General features: G+C 41.0%; 1 protein-coding gene across 1 annotated transcript in view; it reads right to left on the bottom strand.

Annotated features, from left to right (window-relative positions):
- ADAMTS9 (ADAM metallopeptidase with thrombospondin type 1 motif 9) overlaps positions 1-19,266 on the bottom strand; it is a 704,469-nt gene that overhangs the window by 681,612 nt on the left and 3,591 nt on the right. The window lies entirely within an intron of this gene.

The following is a 19,266-nucleotide window of genomic DNA, read 5'->3' as shown; positions in this document are numbered from 1 at the left end:
GGGATGAAAAGTAACCGGAGATCATAAGCTTTGGGGAAGAGATTTCTAGGAACAGTAGTGTTTACAGTAAATACCCATTACAGAGTTTACCAGTAGGACTTACCTGAAGAATTGCATCAGTAATCAGTCCTGCAACAGCAATATCATAGTAAGAAGAATCTCAAATAAATGGCTTAGTGAGAAAGAGCAGATCAGGGTTGTGAAATTCCTATAGCCCCATGGCGGAGCATATTGTTTAGGATCAAGGGCAACAGGTTTTCATGTTTGTTTTGTCCTTGAGACAAGTAGGCCCAACACCCTGCAGCACAAACCCTTTGGTTGCCAGTTTACAAAGAAGGGAACTGTCTGCAGTGGAGGTAATACATGAGTCTGTATGTTAATGCTGTTTGAACTTGTATTTACGGTTCATTAATTAAAAGCCTTCATTATAAGGGTGGGCACGGTAAATAAACATTTTAAGGTCACAATGCACTACAGTAGTTCCAGTAAAAAAAAAAAAGAGTACAAATATTTGAAAAGTTTAACAATATGAGGCTAAGTATAATGCTCCCAGAATGCTCTCTGATTAAATGCAAATGTTTGCAGAAGCTCGTAAGCAAGAGTGATGATTCTTTGCTTTCAAAATAAAATGTGCAGAGATGGAAGTATTGCTATAATAATATTTTAGGTACTATTCCTTTGAAGCATCATTTATTAAATGTGCTGATGCGTGCTAGTATTTCAAAATAATATATTCCTAATGGAAAATTAGTGAAACCATTTTCAACAGGATTATGGGAAGCATTAATGTAAACAAGAACTGGCAAAGCCAACCGATCTGACATTTTCTGTGAGTCTTTTGGTTTCGTCAATGTGTGTCTTGTTTTGACATGGTTTTTGCAACACATTTTTTTGTTATGGGAGCTGCCAGGTCATCACCATTGTAACGAACACTGGCAAAAAGAAAAAAAAGGTTTTGGTCTGACAAAGCACACATTGCAACCAGTGGTTTAACAAAGGCCCAGCAGCCCTCCTCCAGGGGGCCCATAAGCACAGCACCTGCCCTGAGAAAGTTTGGAGGGCAGGGGTCTCCATGTTCTTTGCAGGGGGCCCCTCCAATTTCGTTAGCCCACTGATTGACAAAGTAGTTCCTGGCACTGAACAAAACTACTTTGTGTGCCAATATGCTATTTGTGGAAGAGCAGAATGTGATCACTCCCAGTAAAGCCAGCTGATAGAAGAGCAGAATGCGATCACTCCCAGTAAAGCCAGCCGACAGACAGAGAAATAGAAGTTTAAAAAAAACAAAATGTCTTTGTTAACACCTGACCTAATTAGGGACCCAATTCTTAAAGAAAGTCACAAAAGTGCACCCATTGTATATGTCTTTGAATTAGTGGACTTCATTCATTTACAAGAGCTTACAGGAAATCGTTCTCCTAGAAAATATTTGTCAACTGTATTTTAGCACGAACAAATATACATGTGTAGATTTGCTCGTGTGAAAATCTATTGAGCGTTTACATGTTTACTTTCCCTCCATCCACTTTTTTCCCCACCCTGGAAGAACTGCTACTTCTGCCGTTGTCAGTACATTTCCAACCTTTCTCATTATGGGAAAAAGTTAGAGAAGAGCAAGTGAAAATCCTTAAAACATGCAAGTTAGTAGGTTTGCAAACTCAAAGTCCTGGAACTATTGCTTACTGCTTCCTCCAGCCCCAGTATGTAGATCTGTGGAAAGTGGCAAATAAGGAAATTGCTATAGTAGGAATTGAAATTGCAAGAATTCAAGTCCTATTATAGTAGTAGCCCTGATATAATCAGGAGATCGCTTTCATAATTGGTCGCAGTAATACATGGCACCAAAGGGACAAGTAGATTTTTTTACAGGACAAATAGATTTAAGAAGCAATCTGTTCCGTGGACAAGTAGATATTTTATTAAATTCCACACCGCTGGCAGATATAGCTTGGAATCAATTAAAATCCAGATAGCTCTATTGCATGTTAACCCCTTTGTTGCCACGCCTTTTCCCCCTCAGGTGCCAAGCATTTTTTTGGATATTTGTGGCAGTTTGTGCTTAGGCCCTCATAACTTTTTGTCCAAATAAGCTACCCATGCCAAATTTGAGTCTTTTTTTCCCTACATCCTCGGGATTCTAGAGGTACCCAGACTTTGTGGGTTCCACTGAAGGACTGAAAACACAGCTTTTTTTAAAAAAGTGTGAATAAAGGGCTGGAGAAGAAGGCTTGTGGTTTTTTCCCTGAAAGTGGCATCAACAAAGGGTTTGTGGTGCTAAAATCACCATCTTCCCAGCTTTCAGGAACAGGCAGACTTGAATCAGAAAACTCCATCTTTCAACAGAATTTTGGTATTTTATTGGAACATACCCATTTTGACTGTTTTTTGTGCTTTCAGCCTCCTTCCAGTTAGTGACAGAAATGTGTGTGAAACCAATACTGGATTCCAGAAAGCTAAACATTTCTGAAAAGTAGACAACAATCTGAATTCAGCACGGGTAATTAGTGTAGATCCTACAAGGTTTTCTTACAGAAAATAACAGCTGAAATAAAAAAAATATATATATCGATATTGAGGTGAAAAAACAGCCATTTGTCTCCATGTTTTACTCTGTAACTTTTTCCTGCAATGTCAGATTTTTTAATCCAATATACCGTTACATCTGCTAGACTCTTCTGGTTGCGGGGATATACAGGGCTTGTAGGTCCACCAAGAACCCTAGCTACCCAGAGCCAATAAATGAGCTGCACCTTGCAATGGGTTTTCATTCTATACTGGGTATACAGCAATTCATTTGCTGAAATACAAAGAGTGAAAAAGAGGTATCAAGAAAACCTTTGTATTTCCAAAATGGGCACAAGATAAGGTGTTTGAGAAGCAGTAGTTATGTGCACATCTCTGAATTCCGGGATCCCCATACTAGCATGTGAATTACAGGACATTTCTCAAATAGAAATCTTTTTTACACACTATCTTACATTTGGAAGGAACAATGTCGAGAAAGACAAGGGGAAATAACACTTGTTCTGCTATTCTGTATTCCCCCAAGTCTCCCGATAACAATGGTACCTCACTTGTGTGGGTAGGCCTAATGCTCACGACAGGAAATACAACATGGACACATTACATTTTTACATTGAAATCTGACGTGTTTTTTGCAAAGTGCCTAGTTGTAGATTTTGGCCTGTAGCTCTGCCGGCACCTAGTGAAACATACCAAACCTGTTCATTTTTTAAAACTAGACACCTATGGCAATCCAGGATGGAGTGACTTGTGGGGTTCTCACCAGGTTCTATTACCCTGAATCCTTTGCAAACCTCAAACTTTGGTCAAAAAACACTTTTTCATCAGATTGTGGTGACAGAAAGTTCTGGAATCAGAGAGGAGCCACAAATTTCCTATGACCGAGCATTCCCCCAAGTCTCCCGATAAAAATTGTACCTCACTTGTGTGGGTAGGCCTAGTGCCTGTGAAAGGAAATGCCCCAAAACACCATCTGGACAGATCAAAGTTATCAAACACAAAACTACCTGTTTTTGCGGGGGGCACCTGCGTATTTGGTCCTGGGCTCAACAGCCACACAGGGAAACCTACCAAACCCAGACATTTCTGAAAACTACACACCCGTGGGAGTCCAGGGAGGTGTGACTTGTGTAGATCCCCCAGTGTTTTCTTACCCAGAATCCTCAGCAAACCTCAAATTTAGCTAAAAAATCTAATTTTCCCCACATTTCTGTGTGGGACCACCGCACCAAGACAAATTTCCTACCACCCAACGTTCCCCTCAGTCTACCCGGTAAAAATGATACCTCACTTGTGTATGTGGGCCAAGTGCCTGTGACAGGGAAGAGCCAAAAACATGTCGAAATTGAGGGGGAACCAAAGCGGGTCCAAAAGGGCAGTTTGAAATAAAAAAACATTTTTAGGCTGACAAGTGGGGCAGAATTTTTATCGGTATAGATGAGACAATGGTGGGTGGTTAGAAGTTTGTGGATTCCTGCAGATTCCGGAAGGTTCCATCACAAAAGTGGGGAAAAAAAGAGTGATTTCCAGCAAAGTTGGAGGTTTGCACGGCATTGTGGGTAAGAAAATGGTGCAGGGTGCATGTGAAGCACACCACCCTGGACTCACCCAGATGTTTAGTTTTCAGATGTGCCTAGGTCTTGTGGATTTTTCAACATGGCAGCGTCGCAAAGGCCTAAAAGTGCAGCCCTCACCATTCCAAGTAGGACGAGTTTGAGAGTTAGCCAAGCTCTCATGGTCCAAATGTAAAACCAAAACCCGAAACAATCAAATGTCCTATTGCTTGCCATGGGACAAGATGTTTTAGTGTGTGGGGGAGAGCTGAAAGACCCATACTGGTTGGTAGCTACCACCCCATTTTTCTTTTTTAATTCCCTTGCATCTAGTACACTTTCTGCCCCCCAGGGTGTGCATCGGGGGAAATTGCCCCATCTGCCCACTGGTAGGCAGAACAACTTTGGCCCCATTTATTTGGGGTGTGGGTATGGCCATAGCCCCACCCTCTTATTCTGAAAAAAAATCTTCCCTGGTCTGTGGTGGGCTTTCGGCCTCCCTTCGGGGCAGATGGGCTTTCCAAAAATAGGCCTATCTGCCTCCCAGGGTGGGCAGATATAGTCAACAGTAATGTGCCTCCATGGGGAGCAACCCTTGCCCAAGGGGCTGTCCCCAAACAAAACACGCACATACACACACACCAATCCCTGGTGCCTAAGTGGTTTCTGCCTCCCCACCTCTGGGGGCAGATTGGCCTAATAGAAATAAGCTGATCTGCCCCCAAAGGGGGCATAAATGGCCTAAAAACAATTTGAACCCCCCCTAAGAGCAACCCTTGCCTAAGGGGTTGCTCCCCTTATCAATATTAATACAAATAAAAAAATCCCTGATGTCTAGTGGTTTCAGTGCCCCCTGGGGGCAGATCGGCCTAATTAATATAGGCCGATAGGGTGGCTCCCCTTATCAATATAAATATATTTTTTTAAATTCCTGGTGTCTAGTGACTTCAGCCCCCTTGGGGCAGATCGGCCTAATTAATATAGGCTGATCTGCCCCCAAGGGGGGCAGGAAAGGCCTAATAAAAAAACTGCCCCCCTGGGGGCGACCCTTGCCTAAGGGGTCGCTCCCCTTATCAATATAAATATATATATTTTTAAATCCCTGGTGTCTAGTGGCTTCAGCCCCCCGGGGGGCAGATCGGCCTAATTAATAAAGGCAGATCTGCCCCCAGGGTGGTGCATAAATGACCTTAAATAAAATGTCCCCCTGGGAGCGCCCCTTGCTAAAGGGGTCCCTCTCCTTATCAATATTTTTTTTTAAAAAAAACATCCCTGGGGCCTAATGGCTTCTGCCCCTTCTGGGGGCACATCAGCCTAATTAATATAGGCTGATCTGCCCCTGGGGGGGGCAGAAATGGCCTTAAATAAAATCCCCCCCTTGGGGAGTGGCCCTTGCTGAAGGGGCAGCTCCCCTTATGACAATTTCCCCCAAAATAAGAAAAATGCCCTGGTGTCTAGTGGCTTCCTGCAGCACAATCCCTATGCGATCGTGTTGCAGGAATGCACCGAGAGACATGAAAAGGGAAGGAAAAGCATTTTGTTCCCTTTTCATGTCTCTCTGCCTCCCCTGCCCTCCGTACAGAGGAGAAACTAATCAGTTTCTCCTCGGTTGCCCTGGAAGCATTGCTTCCAGATTGACAGGAGTTGACGTCTGATGAGGTCAGCGCACGTTGGCGCGGACATCATCTGTCATCACTGGGGGGTGGGGGGTTGGGGTGGAAGGGGATGTGATTCCCCTTCCAGCCCTGCCCTAAGGGAAAGGCCATCGGGGGGAGTGGCAACGCCTCCCCCGAGGGCCCCTACCAGGATGTAATGGTCACGTTCGTGGCACCTCAGCGCCGCGCCACCAGACGTAACTATTACGTTCTTGGCGGGGAAGGGGTTAAGGTAGCTGGAAAGACTATCACATCATAATAAAAAGCATTAAGGTAGAATACGCACCAGGATTAGGTGGAAAGACAAAGGTATTCCCCTTTTAGACACAGCTCTCTACATATTTCAAAGTAAATTAATCAAGATAAGGACAAGTAACAATATTATTGGACCAAATGATGAGAAGCTTATTGTAACAGAAGTTTGCAAAAAAAGACTGATTGAAAGGATGTCAGTCAGTGGGCCTGACAACGTCCAACAACAAGCCTTGAATGGGTGCAGACGGGCTTGCCCCAGAGACACCTTTGGTATGCTCACATAACACCTATTATGTGTGTCCATGTGGGCCACAAACTAAAATAACTCTCAATGTTCAGAGGTATGTGAACCAAACTTATGAACTAGGGCCTCTTGTTGTTGCAACCCATTCATGGCAGTGTACGCTTTAAAAGTGCAAAGATAGATAGATAGATAGATAGATAGATAGATAGATAGATAGATAGATAGATAGATAGATAGATAGAACTAACTAAATATGAAAGAATCTAAAAACTAGATAATGGGGGTGGAGAACCTCCAATATTACAAGGAAAGGACTGATAGAAATCCAGAAGAATTAATTTATGATCAGTATAGTCAACATGTTCATAATGCGTGTTTATTGATGTGGTTGACACTGGGCTTTTGCAGTGTAGGTTTTCTTGCCTGGCGACGATGTGCAAGGGTAGGAAGGTGTAAAAAGAAGTGAGGAGTGGGTTGCATGGCACATGATAGGTTAGAAAGAGATCCTGGCAGTTGTGGTGTGCTGGGAACTTCAAAAGTAAGCATGCATTCAGAGGTAAAATCAAAAATCAGAAAAATGTGACAGAAAGGGGGAAGGGCAGGGTTTTGTTTTCTTTCAAGATAGGTATTCAACAATAAATTAGTTTAACCATCCTTCAGTATTGTGGCAACTCCTCAATAGGTCTTATCTGTAAATTATGAAATATTGTTTCCAAAATCATTAAAAGACATTTGCAAAAGCAAAAAACATACAGAATAATTACAAGAACTTGTGGTGCCTTCTAGGTGAATTGAAATCCTGCCTCCTCCTGCCTCCTCACCTACCCCTAATTTCACAAGTAATTATTAATTTGAAGGCAAAACAATTTGACAATAATGCCAATGTAGTTCATGAATTATAGCACTAGTACCTTCAATCAAATTATTTTAATAAACCATTTTACCACATACATTGATTATAAAGTGACAAATCAAGCGAACAGTACCCCAATGATTACCCAATGACTTGCAACAAGGATTATGATTCAAGGTGTGTATATACAATTAGAACGCAACCAAGGTCAGATCAACAAGGCTGGGTGGGTGAATTACATTAAATTCCACAGCACAATACTTCAATTAATGTAGGAGGCCCTAGTCTGTCTGCTGTAGTGTCAACAACAGTTCGATATTGTTAGTAACATTAAGGCCATCATCAGAACAGATACAATTTGCAGGGAACAAGTCAGATATTATAATCATCATCTGTATTATAAAATATCATCTGTATTATAAAATAGGGGGCTAGTATCAATATATGACATGCTCAACTTACATTACAATACATGATAAAGTCCCTTCACTTAAACCTTCTGAAGTATTAAATTGCCATATACCTGTGTTGTGTAATGGGATACTAATCTGATTGTTCAGCCAAAGCTGTAGTCAAAAGAACCAATATGATTATTAATGAACCACTGCGGTGCCACATAATACCCAGTAAGTAAACAAAGCAAATGGGACACTCACATAACCAACCTGGTCAGACTTGGATCACTCTCTGCAAGTGATAACAGGATGAGCTATGAACTCAAACTAAGTCTACTGAAACACTACTCCATTTTAAAGGAGTTGCAGGAGTGATTTTAACTTACGCCAACAAAGACGCAATCAAACTGTAGCCTCTGAACATACAGTTAACTGATAGTATGGCTCAGGTACACAATGCATAGCCGTAACCAAGGACACCATTGATGTTGTGTGATACAGATGATTCGAGTTTTGAAAACAGTGTACAGAGTGCTGTTGGTAATGCGGCCAAACGCTAGGAAAAACAGAAAGTAACAGTCTGTGTAGACACAAAAAAGCCTTAAGTGATGCACGGCTGAACGGTGCAACTGATCTTCTGGATGTCCAGACCGGAAGGTCTTGGACGAGTGGTCGAGCAATGTGACTGAATACTAGAACTGGCAGTGAAATTGTCAGAGATAATAACAAGTGCAGAATCGAATACTCTTTAACAAGATGGCTGACACCTTTCTTGGGCTTCTCTTATAAGGATGGCGAGGGACTAGGCTTGCCTGTGCATGGATGAGACCACATAAAATTGTGGTAACATGCATAACTCAATTTACGAGTACCTAGGAGAAGACACTGATTAACAGAGTTACACTATATACATACTACTATATGCAATACAAAAAATACCTGGTGTACATCATTGTGTGATCAGCTGAGCCACCCAGTTTTGTTTTGTCACTTTAGGATCGATGTATATTTATATGATGGTTTATGAAAATAAGCAAGACAATGGGAACTAGACATGTGGAAATTATGAAATTATTACTTTAATGCTTGTAAAACACCAACCACCCAAATGTATTTCCTACTACACAGTGCCCTCTTTGAGGCAGGACTTGGACCCAACTGGTATAACATGCTGAAACAAGTATTACAATGCAGTGTTTAAGATTATATAAAAATGTCAATCTCATAATGTTTCAAATTCTTTTACTTGAGTAATAATTTCAATGTTGAAAATAACCACTTAAGACTTCACAAATAAATACCTACCCACTAATAAGATTAAATATAGTTATGTTCATATGTGTGAGGATGGGAATGATGCTAGCTGACAATTCACTACCTGGCCAGGCCATGGAATTTAAGTAACACATAATGTGATGCTGGTGTTGGGTCTTACCTGGTGTACCTCATTGGAACTGCAGGGTAACCAAGGGAAGGGAATGTTAGTGAGGAAGTTTGGAATGTGGAATAGTGGGGTAACCATGGAGAGGGAATGTTATGGGAGGAGGTTGGTGATAGTTGGGAGGAAGTGTTATAGGAGAAAGTTGCAGTCCTTTATGGTCCTCTTGCAATTTTATGTCAATAAAGAAACTTGCTAAGCTGTGTTCTGTGACTTTATATTGGTGACGAGCGGGAATCTCTTAATAGCCCTCGCGGTCCTGTCACCGCACTGGCAGTTTTCTGACCGCACAGCTTCGGCGGACAGGCATTTCTGTCCGCCGAAGTCATAATGAGGGCCAAGGTGTCATGTATGTAGTTGAAGATGAAGCTTGTTTATTAGGTTTGTATGATCAAAAGAAACTGGGAATTCTACTAGATCCCAATAATCCAGCTCAAGTGTTATTGAGTAGGGAGTACATGAAAATTCATTCAGTAGAGAAACATATGTGGGGAAAGTGTTATCCTGAGGTCTTTCAGAAAGATTTAGGCATATTCAAAGGGTGCAGACATAAGAGAAAGGTGTCTCAGCATGCTAGTCCAGTTCTGCAGAAAGCAAAATACTGTTCACTTTACATTTTGAGCTAAAAAAAAAAAAAGAACTGGACAATTGTGGAAACACAAAATCATCAAAACATATTGAATGTTCTGATTTGCTTGCACCAATTGTGATCGTTCACAAGGAAAATGTCACTGCTCAATGAACAGATATGGGTCGATCAACATCCCCTTCCTAATATAACAGAAACGTTATCAACCATGAAAGGGGGTGGGCGTAACACATTCAGTTTGCTTGATATGACTTAGTCTACTATCAAATCAATCTACATCCTGATTTCAGAAACTATCCTTCTTTTATAACTCCAGAGGGTTTGCTCCAATTCAAGTGCAAGCCTTTTGGGATAGCAGTAGCTTTGGCCGTATTTCAAAGAGTACTGTAAAGTTTATTTAAATATCTGGAGGGTACTGTAGCATTCAAAGACGATGTATTATTTTTTGGGAAGAATCAAGAACAATACGGCGCTAGATTACATCAGTCCCTTTTGAAGGAGAGAGGGGTCACACTCAGTGCAGAAAAGTGTAAATTTAATACAACAAGTATTGATTATTTATGTTCCAAATTGTCATCTAAGTGAGTTGAACCTAAATATAGTTTAGTCAAAGCAATTAAAGATTTACGTCTCTAGAAAATAAGGACCAATTACGGTCCTTCGTGGGACTAGTCAAGATTTACACAAGATTAATTCTTAAATGTGGTGAAAAATCATAGAATTTGAGAAACCTCTTTGAAAAACTTTTTTTTTAATTTGAATGGAGTGTGGAATGTGATTATGAGTTTGAACTAATTAAAAGGGAGGTGATGTACGCTATTCCTTTGAAACCACTTGAAATCCGGGATGAAGGCATCATCATGACAGATGCCTGTCAGAAAGGTATAGGTGTTGTTTTAATGCAGTGCAGGCAAGGCACTGATAAAGTGGTAGATTTGGACTCTAGGAGCCTCGGGGGGCGCAGAGCCTCTTATTCTGTAATAGAAAGGGAGAGTCTAGTGTGCTGGAGGGGCACTTAAACGCTTTTTGTGGGGCACAAGTTTCACTGTGGGTGTTGATCACAAACCCTTAGTACAGTTATTTACCACTAAGAGTGGAGAACATTCCACCCCTAGGATGGCCAAGTGACAGTACAGGCTTCAAGAGTATACCTATCGAGTAGAATATGTGCCTGGTGCCAATAAATTCCTGGCTGATTGCCTTTCCCCTCTTCCTGCCCAAGATCAGCAAGCCCAATTGAAGGAATTGTACGAGGATGATGCACAGTTAGTATGCACAATCGAAGGCCATTCTGAGGGTGTCTTATCAGAGGAAGAATGGAAGTTAGCATATAGTTTGGATGAACAGATCAAAGAAGTGAAGGAAGGTATTATTCAAGAGTGGTCACGGTGGGAATCCAAAGGAAAATTGAGTGAAGCATACAAAAAAGTCTATGATGAGTTGACTTGTTAATGATCTGTCATATCGATCCAATGTTCTAGTGGTTCCAGAGGGTATCAGGAACAAAGTATTATCCTTGACACCTGAAGGACATATTGGAATACATGCAATAAAGAGAAGGAGTTGTGAGAATTTTTGGTGGCCAGGACTGGATAGGAGTGTTGAACATTATGTGAAGGATTGTATGAATTGTGCCATTAGTGATAAATTGCAGGTTACTGTTCCATGTCCTGTGGAGGCTATAAAAGTACCAAATAAGCCTTGGAGCAAGTTAGCAAGAGATATCATTGGTCCCATGGAACTATCAGGTGGTGTATCTGAAGATGGCATAGTGGCAGTGGACTTTTACTGTTGCCGGGAGGAAGCCAAATTTGTGAAGATTCATAACAGCTTAAAGGTTATAGAGTTTTGGGAATCTGCTTTTGACAAGGTAGGTAATCCTGGTGACATTTTTACAGCCAATGGTTGTCAGTTCACCTCTGCACAATTTACAGGATTTTTTGAATTTCTAGTTGTTAAACATACTAAGACTTCTTTATATCACTCCAGAAGTAATGGTCTCGTAGAGAGATTTAGAGTAATCAAAGAAAATGTACAGTTAGCCAGGATAAACAGACCAAATTCTAAATTGGAAATAGAGAAGTTACTTGGGCAAATTACACAACTCCCAGTGCTGAAAAAGATGTGCAGTGTCACCATTTGTGTTACTGAGGGGGAGGGTTCTTGCTTCCAAAATGACAAGACAGTTGACGGGGGAATTTTCTTTAAGTAAGCAAAAAATAGAAGATGTAAGCAGGAAACGATTAGAAGCCTAAAGTAAGTATGTGGATGAACAGAGAACAGTGGCAAGGATTGAGGTAGGAGATTATGTAAGAGTACACATTTCAAGAATTGAGGGAAGTCCAAATTTTCAGCACTCAAAAAGATAATGGAAGTTAAGAAAATTGTGATGAAACTAGAAGATGATAAGTGGTGTAAAAAGGAACAATTGGCTAAAGTTCATGCATGACATCAAAGAAAAGGCTAGAAACAAACAAAGCAAGAACGGTGAGGTGTGTCGGAGACAATCTGAGTTAAAGAATGGCAGAAGTTCAACACATAGAATGTCAACCAGAAGGAAGAAACTGCCACATAAACTTCATGAGTATGTTCTCAGTTAAATTTATACTGTGCCACAATTTCCACATATTATATGTAGATAGAATAGTTTCCGTTTGCAATTTATATCAAATTGTATCCATTGTTTTTAGGCATTTAAGGTTATATGGGTTCTGTCTTAGCTTTAAGTCGTATGCATACCATGCATAAGTTATTTTGCACAAAAAAACATTTTTAAGGAGGAAGATGCGTTGGGCCTTACCTGGTTTACCTCATTGGTATTGCGGGTTAACCACGGGAAGAGAATGTTGTGGAGGAAGGCTGGAATTTGGAATCGTGGGGTAACCATGAAGAGGGAATGATATGGGAGGAGGTTGGTAACAGTTGGGAGCAAGCCTTATACGAGAAGGTTGCAGTACCTTATGGATCTGTTGTAATTTTATGTCAATAGAGAAACTTATTTGGTACGCCATGCCACGCGACTTTATAGTTGGCTAACAGTTTATGATGCAGAATAGTAGAGAGTATGCTGTTTAAATTAATAAACAACGGCTACTTGATATGCCCTATTAACGTCATAAACCTCTGATTTATGACTATTATATGATAACTTGTTTTTATATAATCTGGATACTTTAGTTGTTCAGTTTCAAAGCACTGTGAATAGTGGGTTTTACTATAACAAAAGTCAAGGAACACAGCAGACAAGTCAGGCCCACTTTATTGTTTCCTCTAAAAAGGCATATAATTGTTTAAAATACACATATAAACAAAATATGCACACCACACAAAGTTTAAAAACTAAAACTAATTTTAAATTATCAACAGCGAATAAAATTAAAGTGAATTGACTGTCTTCAATATTTTATGTATATCCATTAAATGGGCTTGTTTTACACAAGCTACTCATACATACAGACTAACAGTACGGAAAATAAACACTACATCTGTCCTATAACAATGCCATGGCTCCTCTATTGGATTTTTAATCTCATAGACTCTTAACAAAGGTAGCAACATTCTCCTAGGCTGCTACTTTTTTGAGCAAATAAAATGTGAACAGTATTTTCTAGCTCTCCCTGACCTGCATTTGCAGTTGCCATTCCCTTGAACACTGTCCCGTAGATCTCCTTTTTTTGGTCTTGCCTCGGACAGCGCACGCCCTCTTGCTTGCGAGAGATATTGTATATAACAAGTGGCTTGCAGCCAACCTATTTTATAACATTTTCATTTTGGTTCACTGTCACTCTTATCTGCTGCCTTCTAATTGGTCAGCACACCCTGGCTTCACTTCATCTTCTTTCAACCGGAGCATGGACCAAGTATTGATTGCTTCAGCTTGATTGTTGTCCTTCCGCTGATTGCACCGTGAATGAGGCACATCTTTTGATTACTCTTCATCACGGTCATCCTATCTGAACCTCCTCCTTTGTAGTTAATGTTTATGGTGACAAGTAATGTTATCTGCTTTTATTGTGACAAGAGATGTTATGTGCTTCCAAATGTATTTTCACTAAGACATGGGCATTTGTACAATGGCTTTCTTTATGTGAACGGACGTTTTGTTAAATGTAATTTTTTTTCACACATGGGAGGATTAACTGCTCCAAGTGACCGATGTTGTGCCAAGACCGAACAAGCACTGGCATTGAGTCATTGAGACTTTTGGCTCTGCCATTGCCTTTTGTTCATGCTGTACAGCATGGACATTGCCAACTTTGGCAATGGTTGGTAGCCATGTTGTATTGCAGAGTGGCTGCTCTTTAGCACAACTAAAAATAATAATATAAAAGGACAATGATGCATCCAGCACTAATACACTTTTAGAAATTGGGTCTCTAGATGGCCGAGGTATGCACTCTGCCCAAGTAGGGACCACAATCCGGTCAGTGTAAGTCATAACACAATCTAAATTATCCTGTAGTCACCCTCTGGTAGCCTGGCACAGAGCAGAGCAGGCAGGCTTAACTTAGAAGGCAATGTGTAAAGCAGTTGTGCAATAACTCATATAGTAACACAGTGACAACACCACAAAAAGACTCCACACCAAGTTAGAAAAATAGATTATGACTTTATAAATAAAATAAGACCAGAACAATAAAAATGTAATGTGTATAAGTTGTTATATGAATTTTTAAAGAATAAATGCCAAATAGTGCTTAGAAGCAAATAGTGCTTTTAGGGGTTACTTTAGGTTGTGCTGGACCGGGGCAAAGTCAAAGTTCGAGTTAACCGTGATGGAGCACAGGCTACAGGACCAACACAGGCCCCGGGGAACAAGGTAACTTCCTGGTAGCAACCGCGAGATGCATGGTAAGATGCATCGATCTGGTCCTCTCAGGGATGGTGATGCGTTGATTTGTCCCACTCAGTGACAGCGATGCACTGTTTCTGAAGACAAGCACAGGAGCAGAGATGGGTTAGTTCCGAAGTGAGATGCATCGAGTTTCTTAAAGCAATCAAGAGATGTGCTGATCTACGCAGACTGTTCCAGTGGCAAAGCATGGTTCTGATGTGTCGGGTTCTCGAAGCAATGTATTGGTTCCAAGAGGAGTGCACCAATTCTACTCCCGCAATCGGGTCGATGTGCCGGTTCTGCTACATGCAGACAGGAGATGCCCTGATTTCCATGATGTAACTATCTGGGTCCATTTCCAGTGAACCAGGAGCAGGGGTGGAGACTTTGATATTCTGGAGTCTCAGGCAACAGGAAGCAAGCCAACAAGCCTTTGGAGATCACTTGTGGTGCAAGACGGGATCAGAGAGCAGCAGGCAGCGGGGTAGTACAGCAAAAAAGCTGTCCTTACAGGTTAGCAATGCAGCAGAGTAACAGTCCTTGTTGCAGTGCAGAAGTTCTTTTGACTGAGTCCAGTTGTAGGTAGAGTAGTGTCTGATTTTGTGGGGTCAGAGTCCCAGTACTTATACCGAAATGTATCTTTGTAGTGGGCGAGACTTCAAGAAGGGTCTTTCTGGCTTCAGACTATCAGTAGTGGGTAATCAAATCTTTGTGGGGGGACAGGCCCTGCCTATTGAAGTGTAAGTGTCATGCTCTCTCGCCCTTCCTTCCCTGGAAGAGCCATCAAAGCGCAGATAAATGCAGATGAGTACTCAGACACATCTAATCTTCCTGGGTTTTTGGCTGTCTAGAGGGAATACACAATACACAAAGTGTAGATGTCACCCACCCCAGATGTGTATTGTATTGTGACAGGCTGCAAGCGCACAGAGTTGTGATTGAAGAGAAATACCTACTTTCTAAAGGTGGCATTTGTAAATAGTGATGTTAAATCCAACTTTACTATCAAAGAGGGTTTACCATTATCATTCCAAAGATATGAAACACAATACAGCTACCCCTTTCTAGTCAGGAGTTACAGCTTAAAAGTTTATTAAGAAATTCCCAATGTTAGCTTATGAGAGGAGTAGGACTCACAGTGGAGGAAGACGACTGAGAGTTTTTCAATACCAAGACATGTAAATCTTACAACTACCTGTGCTACCTTTTAGTTACATAGCACTCTGCCCTATGTGCTACCTAAGGACTACTTTAGGAGGAGTTTACAGCTTGGTAAGGGGTTTTAAATGCCAGGTCGAAGGGTCAGTAAAATGCACACACAAGCCCTGCAATGGCAAGCCATGGTTACGGGGCTACTTATTTGGGTGGCACAATCATTGCTGCACGCCCACTAGCAGCATTTAATTTACAGATCCTGGGCACAAGTAGTGCACTTTACTAGGGAATTATCAGTAAATTAAATAGGCCAATAGGGTATGAGCCAATACTACCATGTTTTAAGGAGAGAGCACACACACTTTAGAACTAGTTAACAGTGTTAAAGTGAACATAGTCATAAAGTCAACCAAAACAAGATCAGAAAAAGAAAAGGAGGAAGACAAAGGTTTTGGAATAACACTTCAGAGAAGGTCATTTTCCAACATGAGTTTTAAAAAAGCACATTAGCCCTGGCTGTGTCATAGCACTTTTTAAAATTGTTTTTAACCACACTGCAAAGCGTCCGCATTGCTGTACAGCAAAGGATGCAAAACATTGCCAAATTAAATAGCTCTCCATGTCACCCAACTAACAGACACACGAACACTACTTACAATAGGAGCATTGGCAAACCCAATAGATCTCGCCCATGCAATAGCTATTGGCTTTGCCAATGTTGTTTAGCTAACGTGGCTGCTCTTAAGCGTGTCTAATTGTTACTGGCATAGAGGGGTAGCATAGAGTGTCAGAGTGGAATGGTGAAGAGTGAAGTAGAATGTCATAGAGTGGAGTGGCATGGTGTATTGGAGTAGCATAGAGTGCAGTGACATAGAGGGGCGTAGAGTAATGCAGAGTTTCCTGGTGTAGAGTGCAGTGGCATAGAATTGCTTTTCACAAAATGTGGTTTATGCCATTTGTTGTCCCTGTGACTTAATTTATGTAGGTCAAACCACCAAGATGGTTAAGTCATGAATGTCACAGCATAAAATACTTATTTGTATTAAGACTATGTCAGCACCTTTGGTTTCTCATTTTTAGACATTTTATCATTCACCTAATGATCGACATTGGCAAGTTATTGAAATTATCTAAAGACCTCCTCTAGGTGGAGGTATAGAGACTACCCTTAATCAGGCTGAAAGTTGATGGATTCTTCGATGCAAGGGCATCACAAATGGACTGAAGGCATTCAAAGAATGTAATTCATTGATTACTTGCTGAAGGTAGCTTGTACTTTATTGTCTACCATTCCCACAAGTTTTCTTTTTCTTTAATGTTGAAATGTACAATATTGTGTTCCTTGGAGCAATTATTATGGATGGTTGTGATCTTTGAAAGGTATTTTCACTTTATCTTTGACATATATTTTAACTTTTTATTCAACATTCTGGAATGTATAAATCATTAAAGTTGGTTGCTCTAATTTGATTAATACAAAGCTCGAAGAGATGATGTTTGCGACATTTGTATTGTTATTTAAATTTGTGACAAAACACATCTATTCTAACTTAATTAATTTGTTTATGAAAATGTAAGAAGCAGTGATCAATTGTTGTATAATTACAGTTGTATATGAGAACTTGATAAGCACTGCGTTTTTTTTTTATACCTTCCCATTTTTTTCCCTGGTCAATGCTCACATTCGGGTTATTGTGTTTAGTTTTAGTATTTACTGAAGTACTTATTTGTGTTTCTTGTGTTGATTATTGACTTAATTTTTGTGAGTAGTCATTTAGGGCCTGATTCTAACTTTGGAGGACGGTGTTAAACCGTCCCAAAAGTGGCGGATATACCACCTACCGTATTACGAGTCCATTATATCCTATGGAACTCGTAATACGGTAGGTGGTATATCCGCCACTTTTGGGACGGTTTAACACCGTCCTCCAAAGTTAGAATCAGGCCCTTAATCTTTGTTTTTGGACTTATCATAAGTAGCTCCTGTAAAAGATGCATGAGTCCTTTGAGGCAGCGGTGAGCATTTTTAGAGCTTCGTGTTTTGAACTGATGTTAATCTACACTTGTTGTGCATGTTTCATGGGACTTATTGTGGTCTTTTCACATACGAGCGATCAAATACACACATATAGTGGGGTAGAGTGCAGTGGCATAGAGTGCAGTGGTGCAGAGTAGGGTGGTGTAGAGAAGAGTTGTGTAGAGTGCAGTAGTGTACAGTGGTGCAGAGTAGAGTGCAGTGGCATAGAGTGATGCACAGTACAGTGTAGTGGTGTAGAATGCATACAATGCAGAGGTGTAGAGTGGAGCGCTGCACAGTGCAATTGCATAGAGTGCAATAGTGCAAGGAAGAGTGGCGTAGAGTTCAAGGGCGGAGAGTGTAGAGTCAAAAAGTAGAGTGCATTGGTGTAGAGTGGCATAGAGCACATTAGGATAGAGAGCAGTGGAGTTGAGTGGCATATAGAGCAGTGGCACTGACTACAGTGGTGCAGAGTAGAGTGCAGAGGCAGTATGCAGTGGCGTGGAATGCAATGGTGTAGAGTGCAGTGGCACAGAGTGGAGTGGTGCAGGGTAGAGTGAAGTGGCATAGAGTGGAGAGGTGCTGTGTAGAGTGCAGTGGCATAGAGTAATGGCATTAAGTGGTGTAGAGTGCCGGGGCATAGAGTGTAATAGATTAGAGTGGCATACAGTGGATTGGCATAGAGTGGACTGGTGTACAGTAGAGTGGTACAGAATAGGGTGCATTGGTGTAGAATGTATTGGAATAGAGTGCAGTGGTGTAGAGTGTAGTGTTGCAGAGTGGCACAGAGTGGAGTTGTGCGGAGTGGAGAGAAGTAGAGTGCAGTGGTAAAGAGAACAGTGATTTAGAGTAGATGGGCGTAGAGTGCATTGGAATAGAGTAGAGTGGTGCAGAGTAGATAGGCGTAAGGTGAAGTGACAGAATGCAGTGGCGTAGAGTGGAGTGGTGCAGACAGGAGTAGAGTGCAGTGGCGCAGAGTGCAATAGCTTTGTGTAGCATGGAGTGGTGCAGAGTAGTGTGGAGAGGTGTAAAGTGCTGCAGAGTGGAGTGGAATATGCATTGTGTGGTAGCACGCTGCATTTATACAACACATTTTCAATTGAAATGACCATTACATTTGCACAGACATACAGTTTTACAAATAAAACTATGCAGTGCACAAACAATAATGTGTGGAACTGACATCACCTAGTGTATTGATTTGTTTCGATAATATTAAAGAATTTGTTTCAAACACACTTCAGAATTTAAGAAATGTGCTTCATTAATGCTTTGCTAATTCTGATATTTTCTGAAATTTTTGCAGAGTACAATTAAATGTTGTGTACTAAAACATAATCCCTTTCCTCTACACTCAGTATCCAGCAAGATTGTCACATACATCCTTTCACTTTAAAGTCAGAGAAAGAAAAGTAAAAACCAAGCTCCCTCAGAAGACAGTCATTTGACCTCTGTATTTGAATGTACAGCATATGTGACAAGATTAGAACACAATTTACAGGATGTTTACAGAAGGAAGCACTTGTTGAAGAATGCAAGAAGAGGTAGTGTGAAAAAGCTTTGCTCCTTAGTAGGGATAACTGATCCTGGACAGCCTTAAACTGAGAGGAGAGGCTGTGGGATAATAGCCTGAGCTGCTGACTTCAGAGGTGGGGGACCATTTCTGAGTCTCAGCATCAGCACAACATCCTATGATTCTGGGAAAATCACTTAATCCCTGTGCCTAAAATTCGGGCCCTTGAGACCCTCACGGGT

The sequence above is a fragment of the Pleurodeles waltl genome, chromosome 9 (assembly GCF_031143425.1).
Source record: "Pleurodeles waltl isolate 20211129_DDA chromosome 9, aPleWal1.hap1.20221129, whole genome shotgun sequence".
NCBI lineage: Eukaryota > Metazoa > Chordata > Amphibia > Caudata > Salamandridae > Pleurodeles > Pleurodeles waltl.
Note: the sequence above shows the minus strand (reverse complement) of the source record. Positions and strands in the feature narration are given on the sequence as shown.